The 11,926-nt window shown below is 37.5% G+C and overlaps 1 long non-coding RNA gene across 1 annotated transcript; it reads left to right on the forward strand.

The window, feature by feature from the left end:
- The first annotated feature begins 274 nt into the window (after nt 1-274).
- On the forward strand, nt 275-11,687 carry LOC143939956 (uncharacterized). The gene is made up of 3 exons (XR_013263765.1): nt 275-401; nt 7,523-7,578; nt 9,314-11,687. It is a non-coding gene; the product is annotated as an uncharacterized LOC143939956 (long non-coding RNA).
- The last annotated feature ends 239 nt before the right edge of the window (nt 11,688-11,926 follow it).

Below are 11,926 nucleotides of genomic sequence, written 5' to 3' on the forward strand. Positions count from 1 at the left end.
ACTGAAGGCCACAAATATATAAGTGAGGGGGGCTGCATATTACTGTACTTAAAATATCCGTTTGTCAATTTGTCACATTAAAATGTGCATAACAATAAAATGATTGTTTATAATTATCTAACATCAAAATTGTGGTGTTAATGAGTGATTCTCCCAGAAGGACAACAGGTGGTAATTATTATGTATGTCAGTTATTCACAGATGTCATCTAGGGAATATACAGTATTTATTGGTTAACTGCTGACTTGAATTGAGGGTTTTGTTGATGTTTTGTTGATGAAGCAGCCTGTCCTCTCCTTGTTGATAGACACTTGTCATGCTGACACAAATATCTGTATCAGATGGACAAACCAAAAAGTTAGAGATATTCCCCATGCACTACACATTTAACATCTTGACAGGTAAAATTACTATGCTGTTAAAAAAAAAATACAGTAATGAACTTTTCAGCTAAAGGAGTATTTTAATTTTTAAAAATAAAAATTTCACCAAGAGCAAATGCAAATTTAGTTTAAAAACTGTTTAAATGTTGCATTTTGATGTTTTTTTTGCTTGGATCTTGTTTTATTTTATTTTTTTTACAAATATTAATGCAATAGCTGTAGCATTATTTAAATTGTATTTATTAATGATGACTACACTCATACTACAATTTTTGATGCATTTTGAGTTTGCATTATTATAATTATTATTTTATGAATATCTATTATTGTTAATATTTGTATTATTGTTATTATTACTGCTGCAAAGAGTAGTAAAAATGGGGCTTCGATTTGATTGTGGCTCTAATTAAAACATTTATGAACTAAAATAGATGTAGAGTATGTCAGAAATTCTTTCATTTCTATTTTTTTTTTTTAATACATAGTACAACTTGTTTCAGAATCTACTCATTGAAGAAATATATAAAGCTTGTCATTGTTAATCACAATCTGAAAATGCTATTTGCCATGATCTATGCTGCTCCTCTGGCTTCAGTATTTTTTTTATCACTGACCTAGCACAAGTGAAATTGGAACTTCTGAAATGCGTACTTGTATTGAAGTACTGAATCCACAGTGATAGCAGCATGACTGCCAGGCAAATTCCAATAATGGCAGCCTTCATATTTCTTTCATGAGCAGTTTCCTTTAGCATAGTAAGATTTGTTTTACATACATATTTTCAGAACTAGGCTTCATGTACACTGCTGCTGGTAAACGGATGTTTAGGAGCAGTTAAGCATTTTTTTCAGCTGCCCCTGAACTCTCCTCTATCTTATCTTATCAGTACATGTGCACAGGGTCGTTTATAGTCATTTCTAGACAGGTAAGTTTTGAAGCATTTTTTGGAAAACAAAAAATGTGTTCAGGATGGATGTTCAGAGGCATTTGAAATGCCAAATGCTTGTAACAGAGCTTGTAAATGCATGTAAACGTGGTAACGCATGTTTAGCCGTGTTTCGTTCATAGGCGTTTTTAATGAAGATACATTTTTGACAATTTGCAAAAAAAAAAAAAAGCTTCTAAACGCAAACGAGGCATGTGAACGCAACAAAACGGACGTTTTTAGACGATGGTTACTATCTGTCAAGTTACATTGTTCATGAGAGGTTTTAAAACGTCCTGTGTACATTAAGCCTTAGACAGTTTTGTTAATGCAGGTGTACATTTTATGGAAATTCAGCTCCTTACAACACGCGTCAACATGTTGCAATGCGCTGCTGCTCATAGATTTGAATTAATGTACAGTAAAAAATTAAGCACTGTGATGGGTTGTAAGAATGCACTGCAGTACAGGAGCATAATGCATACCAGCATGTATATGTTATGAGGCCCATAATGGACATCTGCTGGTGTGAATGGACACTTAGTGAGTTAGTGCTCTGCAAGCAATGAACCAACACATACTGTAACACATGTGTAGTGGACATGTGCATGCTATATGTGCGTGTGATTTGTGGGGGTGTGTTATAATGTTTTTTTTTTTTTTATGTTTTTTTTTTTACATTAGTGTTACTGGTGGTCTTTGGGGAAATACTATGGGTCTAAACAGATACATAGTCCTCAATCTCCTCATGCGATTCATGTGTACTATATCTTTAGTTAGGAATGAACACCACAGTGCTCAGTACTGACCATTCTTTTATTCATTCAGGAAAGTAAAGGGATCAGGAAACATGAGAAATACTGTATTTACTGTATGTAATACTGTATTTACTGATCCTCAGATTGTCACGCTGAACAAACACAATCTTCCCTGCTGTGTAACCACACTATTACCCCCTGCACAGCCCACCTATTATCTTTGCCAGTGTAAGTGGAGGGAGAGTAGTGGAGACTGTAGGAGACCCAGGCATGTGACATGACAGTGGGAGGGAATCAGAATACAGCACACAGAGAGGAGGGTCAGTGACACACTAGGCACACTGCGGTAAGCATTGGTGGTGGTGGGGTGGAATGTTTTTAATGGATGGCTATGACAATCACTGATCCCAGCGATTAATTAGTGCAAAGGGTCTAGAACAGTGATGGCAAACCTTTTTGAGGCCAAGTGCCCAAACTGCAATGCAAAACGAACTTATTTCTTTCAAAGTGCCAACGCAGAATTAAACCTACCAGGGGCTCTGTAAAGAGGATGGGACTGATCATCCCTCCTAATGAGAGCTCCAAGGGACCAAAAATGTACGATTCTGCCAGATTCGCTAAGAAATCAGGGTTCAGGAATGCATTGCACCAACATACACTGACCTACCTGACACATGCACTCACCTACCTGACCATTATACTCACCTACCTGACACATGCACTCAGCTACCTGACACATGCGCTCACTTACCTGACACACACACTCACCTACTTGACCATTACACTCCCCCACCTGACACATGCACTCACCTACCTGACCACTACACTCATCTAACTGACACATGCACTCATCTAACTGACCATTACACTCACCTACCTAATCATTACACTCACCTATCTGACCCATGCACTCACCTACCTGACCATTAGACTCACCTATCTGACCATTACACTCACCTGCCTGACACATGCACTCACCTACCTGGCCATTACACTCTCCTACCTGAAACATGCACTCACCTACCTGACCATTACACTCACCTACCTGACACATGCACTCACCTACCTGACCATTACACTCACCTACCTGACACATGCACTCACCTACCTGACACATACTTCCTGCGCTACTCACATCCTCATCCCTCACACACAGTACAATGTAGATCGGAGGATCCATCCTCCTCCTTACCTTTCCATGGTCTCATCGCCCAGCTCTCCCCGGGCAGTATTGTATCAGTCCCCGCCATCCAGCCGCTCCTCAATATTCCCACTGCCGGGAGGTCAGCTAGCAGCCACTGCAACCTCTCCCCATGGCCATGGATGATCTGCTCTGAGCACAGCCCCTCCCCTCCCCCTCCGCTGTTTTACAGGCTGCACCAGAGAGACAGACTGAACTAAAGTCGTCCTGGAGCAGGGGGAGCTGGAATAGGGTGCCAGCAGAAAGGAATGCCGAATGCCTTACCAGAGGTATAGGGGTCCAGGGGAGGCAATAAGCTACAGAACAGTGTCGGTGCAGTGGAAGAAGAATTTTACAGCCCCTAAACATCGCACATGGGAAAACATAACTGGCTGCAAACCCTCTACCAACGTCACTGGCACTGATGCAAGGAAGGGAGATGGATCCTCCAGGCCTGCACCGTCAGTGCAAGTGACTGCCTGGCTGAGGGGTTCCCCTGGTGTGCCCACAGAGAGGGCTTGGCGTGCCATAGGTTCGTCATAACTGGTTTAGAGGATCCTTCTGTTATAAGTTCATGGTTGGAGCTGCCATCGGCTTATAGCAGAAGATAATGCAGTTGCAATAGCCCTAATGACACTGGTCTACAAGAAAGAAGCTTTAGAAATTAAATTTTACTAGAATTCAGTCACTAATAAAGGAAAATTGAGTCTTGAGAATTAATTGGCTCCAGTTTCCAACATACATCTTCAGGTCAAAATTACATCAAAACAATTCATAATTACAAAGGGGGTGTGCGCCATAACTTTTCTGCAAAATGTGATATAGCATTAAGAACGGTTCCACACCAATCATTATGAATGTATCTTTTTATTGATACCAATAACATAACTTTCCATTCATTTCTACAAGAAAGAAGCTTTAGAAATTAAATTTTACTAGAATTCAGTCACTAATAAAGGAAAATTGAGTCTTGAGAATTAATTGGCTCCAGTTTCCAACATACATCTTCAGGTCAAAATTACATCAAAACAATTCATAATTACAAAGGGGGTGTGCGCCATAACTTTTCTGCAAAATGTGATATAGCATTAAGAACGGTTCCACACCAATCATTATGAATGTATCTTTTTATTAATACCAATAACATAACTTTCCATTCATTTACTGTTTTTTTCATGTAACAGTTTCATGCTTCCTCCACACCATTGGGACTGTGAAAGGCATGGACTTTTTCTTCTTGTTTAGCCAGTGACGCAGATAAGTTGCACATGTAATGCAACAATAATGAAGGGCCCAACTCTTGTCCTGATTCCTTATTTTGCATCCAAAATATAGTTGTTATGCCTTTTTTTACCACTGCCATCATATTGCACGTTTGAGATGCAACATGTAACCTCGCCACAAATGTAGCAGAAGTTATCTGTGTTGTTTAAAGACAAATGTATTTTGCAATAAAAGAACAATGAATTACAGTTAGGTAATAATCTTTAGTCTCAAAGTGAAGATTTTATACACTTCCATGTGGAAAGATTTTCATGAACCATTTTCATTGTTCTACCATACTTTGTCGAGAAGGTATGAGGCATTATGATCATTATTATGATTATCAGACACCACCCTCCCTTGTAGGCAATATACTCCCCTATGTATGAATCTCTAGCCAACCAGCACCTTTATCACCTGTTTTCTAATTCATCTGATCAAAAAATGTAAGAATTAGCACATTTTATCTCGGCGGCCGATAATTTCTCAAAATTTGTAGATCAGTGTGATCTGGCCAACTGCAAACAGTTTTGTTTCACCATAAGTGTTAAGTCCATGTCAGAGAAAAGGTTAAATGTCTCTTCTCAAGGAAGGAGGTAATCTTTCCTCACAGCTGAGAGTGTCCATTCCCCATATTAGTTTAGTTGCCATTCTCTGTACTCTCTCCAGTTTTGCTGCATCATTTGTGTAAACTGGTGCCCAAAATTAAGCTGCATATACAAGAATATGTCTTACTAATGCCTCATACAGGGGAATACAATTCCTATCTCTCTTAAATCCATACCTCTTCTTATACAATAAAGTATCTTTATAGCTCTAGAAACTGAAGTTGGCTTTGCATGCCGTTTTTAAGTCTACAATCTACCAGAACATCCAGTTTTGTATTACAACTTCACTGTTTTATGAGTCCACGTTGGCTATCACTTATGATATGTATGTTAATAGATTCTCTTGTATGTGGTCCTACAAAACCTGAGGTCTCTTCCCTACTATAGAAGTTAAACTTAAAAGCTTTAAGTTACTAGGTGAAGACCTTGATCCTTTTTTTAAATGTAGGCATAACATCGGCCTTGATACTAACCAAGTCAATAAAAAGCCACCTCTTCATTATACATTCGCCTTCATAAGTGCAACTGTGGGAAAATGCACAAGAAAGTTGTCAAGATGATGCGACCTATGGGGAATTCCTCAATTTATTATTTAGTTGATGCTCCTTTTTAACCACCTTGATATCTATGGGTTTGAGTGCCCCTTTTTTTTTCTCCTGTCCCTGCTTTATGCTGGGAGACAGGCCAAACATAAAGAGATTTAACTCGCCATTCATATATGTACATGTCCTCTAGTTCTCTGTACCCTGTGGAGGCTGGGCATTTATCTTTACATCAGTGGTTTATGGTTATCATTGATGACTGTTTAATAAGAATTTAATAAATATACAGTTTATGGAGTCTATTTTTTGTCCTTTTTTCCTCATTTTGGCACATTTAAAGTCCCTGATTTTCTTAGGAGGTGAAAGTTGATGTTACACTTTGCTTTTTTTGAGACCCTCCCCCTCTTCCTCTCCTTTTTTCTTTTTCCCTTGAAGACAAATGGTTTCAAATATAACAGAGCTCAACTTTTTTTTTGGGGTACTTTTCACCTTTATTTTGTTTAACTGTTTCTGGTCTGGATTATCTATATTTTACACCATTCTGGTTAATTTGAGTTTATGTTAAAGCAGACCTGCACACCCTTATTTTACTTTATGTCATTGTTTTCCTTATATGTCAAAGAGTGCTAAATGGCCTTTTCTTTTTGTTGCTATGGTACCCTTTAATTGCTGGCTCGGTCTATCCACACATGCCTCTGTGTCTGTGGCTGTGGGCGGGTCTGTGCGGGTATCTGCATCATTTCCTTTGAGTGCCGTACTGTCTCCTGGGATCTGGTGTCATTCATCCCAGGAGTCAGTGTGGACAGCCGACGCGAAATCTCGCTTGATTTGATGGACGTGAGTTGTTTACACCGCTCGGCGCTGTTGCCAGTGCGCATGCGTGGGAACCAGCGAGGCTTGCTGGTAGTTATAACGTAAGGGAACAAGGAAGTGATTGCTTGTGGGCTTCAAATGCCCACAAGCAAAATGACAATTCAGTTGTTTTCCTTTTAAATATGCAGATTTTATGAAAAAACGGACATGGATGCCGGACAGACACCTAACAAGTGAATTTAACGTTAGACTGATAATACTTGTAACATGAGAAGAAAAAAATAAATGTGTGCAGAACCGCTTTAACACGAACCCCATTTTGGATATGAGCTTCACTGTTTTCTTTAATTCACTTATTTTTTATGCTGTAACAGTTTTGCACCTTGTCACTGTGTCAGAAGGGTTAGATGTTATCCAGGGTTTTCACCAAGCCTTGGTTCACACCAGTGCAGCTTTGAAATTGCTCTGCTTTAGCACGATTTCAAAGCCGCTCGCTTATGACTTAATTTAATAGAAGGCAACGTAAGTCTAAATTTGTTTGCAAAAAGGTAGTGTAGGAACCTTTTTCGCAATGATTTAAATTACTCCATTGCCGGCAATGGGGTGTGACTTGCCATGCTAACTGTCAAAGTGCACTGGTGTGAACCAGGGCTTATGCAGGTTGAGGAGCTCTGAGATGTCTGTTCTAAGTGGAGAAAACAGGTGTTGACCAGGGGACTGGAAAATTTCGGTTTGGTAGTTGTAAAGCTGAAAACTCCTGTAACAGCAGCCTGTGTGTTTTTTTTTTTTTACTTTTCTTTTGAATAAAAGCGGGAAAAAAGCCATTAAATGTACTTCACTAGTTGGACTGAAATGTGTGTGTATACTCGTATATAAGTGGCATTGGACTACAAACACTTCTGTTAGATATGGAGGAGGGTTTTTTTTAACATTCCCAATAGATAGCTGACAAAGCTTATAAAAATGTTTGAGATTTCAGATCAGTACACAGGAAATTACAAGAATAATGAAGTTCTATTGGGATCAACCAGTGTTTTACTTAACTTGCAGAAAATGTTCATAGCATGAAAAAAAGAAAACAAACGAGGCTGCCTACCTAAGGACTGGTAAGTTGCAATATATATATATTTTTTTGGGTTTCCATATACTTTAACTGGCCTCATGTTTAAAGTGATCCTAAAGGTACAATAGCACAGAGCAAACCTGATTGGATATCTGCCGCTTTTTTAGTTTTCGTTATTCGGAAATTTGGATGTATCCGAATTTCTGAATTACAATAGTAACACATTTAAATTAATCCTAAATAAAAAATGTATTTTGGTCAACATTTGCATTTGAATAGTTTTCTAATCTAATTAAAATCATTTTCAAATCAAATTCAAATTTAAGAAGAGAACACAAACGAATAGAAAATAAAGGAATAGAATAGAAAATAATAGAAAATACAATTTAAAGAGTAGAATTGACTAGAATAGAAAAGAGAAGAATAGAAAAAAAAACAATCAAATAGAATAGAAAGTATATAACCATCTTCTGAAATTCTAATTTTGAATAGAATAGAAAAAAATAGAATAGAAAATAAAATAGACTAGAAAAGAAAATAATCATATATACTAGAATAAACAATAGAAAATAATAAAATAGAATAGAAAGAATATAACAATATAACCATGCTCCGTTATTTTAATTCCAAATAGAATAAATGTTAACGCAAACAGAATAGAAAAGGATATAATATTATATAATATAAAATAAAAGAATAGAATAGATAGAAAATAAAATAATAGAGTAGAAAAAAAATAGAATAGAATGAAATAGAATGTATATAACCATCTTCTAAAATTCTAATTTCGAATAGAATACATTTGAATCGATTCAAATTTGAATTCCATTTGAATTTGAATTTAATTGCCTTTGAATTGAATTCCATTCAAAATCAATTAAATTTTTCCAAATTTGGGAAAAGACTCACCCAAGCTCTCCTGCTGTATGGAAGTTGATGAGTGGACTTGGTGCACTGGCTGTGTAGTTCACTATGCATCTATAATAGAAGAAATCGCAAGCAACTCAAAACTTATAACAATTTTATTTGGCACAATAGCAGCATACAATACACATAATTTTAACACGTTTCGGCCGAAGCCAGTGTGAAGGAAAGGGAGATAAGCATTCTGAAAATAAAAAGGAGCACAAAACAGAAAAATGTACTATATAAATCCCAAAGGGAAATGTATGTATTTCAAAAACAAATTTATATCCATCCTATCATTCATTCCTGCCGGCTGGCACTGTCCGTTCCTCTCCCAAGCCTCTTGTTATGGGGGCACTGTGAATGGACATTGTCCATTCACACACAGAGCAGAGCTCTCTCCTAATTGGCTCACTAGCTGTGTGGTTTTTATATATATATATATATATATATATATATATATATATATATATATATATATGTATATCACAACCACAATACACTACACACATATGACAGCCAGCTGTGCACATCGCTGGGTAGAGATGGGGCTCAGGAAGGTATAAGGTGGGGAGCTGGCAGGGGAGCAGCACCCAGAAGGTTTTTTTCCCATAAAGCAAGGAATGTATTAAGGTAAAAAAAACTTCTGCCTATAGAACCACTTTAAGCTCTTGGTAAACCAGCTAACACTGACTAAGTCCTACAGCCACATTCTCCACCTAGCCATAAAAAAACTTCTGCGTAGAGTCACTGGCAAGGCTTAAAAATGTTTGCTTGATGAAATGTGCAACAACTTTATAATATTTTAGCGTCAATATAGAATAGGATATCATATTTGATACTGAGAGTAATAATCACATTTCTGTTTGCAGGATTTCTTCCAAATGGAGAACCGAGAGAATATGTCTATTTATTTTAAAGATTTTATTTTGCTAGGATTTCCCGTGTTTCAGTGGCAGTGGAGTATGTCTGGAATTATTATGATCATGTATATTTTGTCTGTCACTGGAAACATGATCATAATATTCATGGTCTGTGTTGACCAGCATCTCAGCAGTCCAATGTATTTCTTCATAGCCAACTTGTCTTTTATAGAGATTCTTTACACATCTGTCACAATACCGAAACTTTTAGTTATACTCATTGAAAAGAACAGAATCATATCATTCAATGGCTGCATCACCCAATTTTATCTGTTCTTCTGTTTAGGCTCAACAGAGTGTTTCCTTCTAGCGGTTATGTCTTATGACCGCTATACGGCAATCTGCAACCCCTTGCTATATAACAGCATCATGAGACGACCTGTGTGTTGGTATCTAGTTATGGCTTGTTGGATGGGCAGCTTTATTCCAAACTTGATAGCCACTTTTATAATCGCAAATTTAAAGTTCTGTGGCCAAAATATTCAGCATTTCTTTTGTGACCTTTTCCCACTTTTGCAGTTATCGTGTTATAACACAAGCAAACTGCAGACTTTAAATTTTTTCACGGCTTCCACTATTGTTTTGTTTTCTTTCTCTCTAACACTCTGGACCTATATCCGTATTATAATGGCTATATTAACAATTCCATCCATCAATGATAGATTTAAAGCATTCTCCACTTGTGCTTCTCATCTTACTGTTGTTCTCCTATTTTTTGGGACAGTGTCTTTTGTTTATCTTAGGCCAAGCGTCAGTGCAGACTTTAATCTTAATAAAGCACTGTCTGTTATTTACATAGTAATGACACCAGTGGTAAACCCTCTTATTTATAGTTTCCGTAACAAAGATGTAAAGATGGCAATAAAGTCATATCTAAAGAACATTAAATTGAAATAAATATATGCTTTTATAAATATTCTTTCCTCTGACCTATTTGCCTCTGATAGCAGCCTAACCACTTCAGCCCCCGGAAGGATTTACCCCCTTCCCTACCAGAGCACTTGTTACGATACGGCACTGCATCGCTTTAAATGACAATTACGCCGTCGTGTTTAGTTGCACCCAAACAAAATTGACATCCTTTTTTCCCCACAAATAGAGCTTTCTTTTGGCAGTATTTGATCACCTTGGTGTTTTTTATTTTTTGTGCTATAAACAAAGAAAGAGCGACAATTTTGAAAAAAAAGCAATATTTTTTACTTTTTGCTATAATAAATATCTCCAAAAATATGTAAAAAAACATATTTTTTCCTCAGTTTTGGCCGATATATATTCTTCTACGTATTTTTATTAAAACAAAAAAGGCTATAAGCTTATATTGATTGGTTTGTGCAAAAGTTATAGCGTCTACAAAATAGGGGATAGTTTTATGACATTTTTATTATAATTTTTAATTAGTAATGGTGGTCACCTGCAATTTTTATCATGATTGCAACATTATGGCGGACACATCGGACATTTTTGACACTATTTCGGGACTATAGTCATTTATACAGCGATCAGTGCTATAAAAATGCACAGATTACTGTTCAAATGACACTGACAGGGAAGGGGTTAAACACTAAGGGGTGATCAAGGGGTTAGGTGTGTCCTAGGGAGTGATTATAACTGTGGGGGAGATGGGCTACTACTCACATGACAGCGATCACTGCTCCCAATGACAGGGAGCAGTGATCCCTGTCATGTCACTAGGCAGAACAGGGAAATGTTTACAAAGGCATCTCCCCGTTCTTCCATCAGTGACACGATCAAAGAGAACCCGGCGGTCACAGCCATGGAGCACACGACACATTTTTAAGGGGAGGTACCTGTACGCCCATTTGCCCAGCCGTGTCATTGTGCTTATGTATATTGTCGTGCGTTGGTCGGCATTTGGTTAAAGTGTCTAAACTAGACTGCATCTGAGCACCACAAACAAAAAACACAATTTCATTCTATTTTAATAGTCAAAGCAAACTCACCCATCCATTCATGTCTCCGTGCTTAATTATGCTGAGAAATAACTTTGAGAAACACCCCCCCAGCATTGCTGGCTGTTGACATCTTGATAAAGGGCAGATGAGTCATGTAGCATTTACTTCTTGGAATAAATCTTCCTTTAGCTCTGGTATCTAGGCTGGAGGGTGTGCTTAGCTGAGAAAGCACCTCCTCCTTCCCTTCCTGGAGACTCCTGGGATGTATGACATTATTCGCCTAAGCCTGGAAACCAGGGATTAACTGAACACATTTAAAAATATATTATAAATAAAAATATTCAATTTTCATCCCCCAGAATGTGTCGAGTCCGTTTGTTGGTGGGGGAGGAGGAGGGGGCGGAACAAGGTGAGAGGGAAAAGGGGTCGGAAGGGAAATTGAGAAGGGTTTTTTTTTTTTGGGGAAAGGGAGAAAAAGGGAAAGGAAAGTACTAGTGGAGTGGGCCAGGATGTAGGGAAATATCATATAATTTTATGCAGTGATGAAATTGATGAATTAGATACCTACTGTATGTTATGGAACATTTAAGTTGATATTGTATTTAACGGAATGTTGACTTGATATTGTTGTTTAAATAAAGAAAAAAAT

Source organism: Lithobates pipiens, unplaced genomic scaffold, assembly GCF_037356315.1.
Source record: "Lithobates pipiens isolate NorthernLeopardFrog02 unplaced genomic scaffold, aLitPip1_a1.2 Scaffold_3, whole genome shotgun sequence".
Taxonomy (NCBI): Eukaryota; Metazoa; Chordata; class Amphibia; order Anura; family Ranidae; genus Lithobates; species Lithobates pipiens.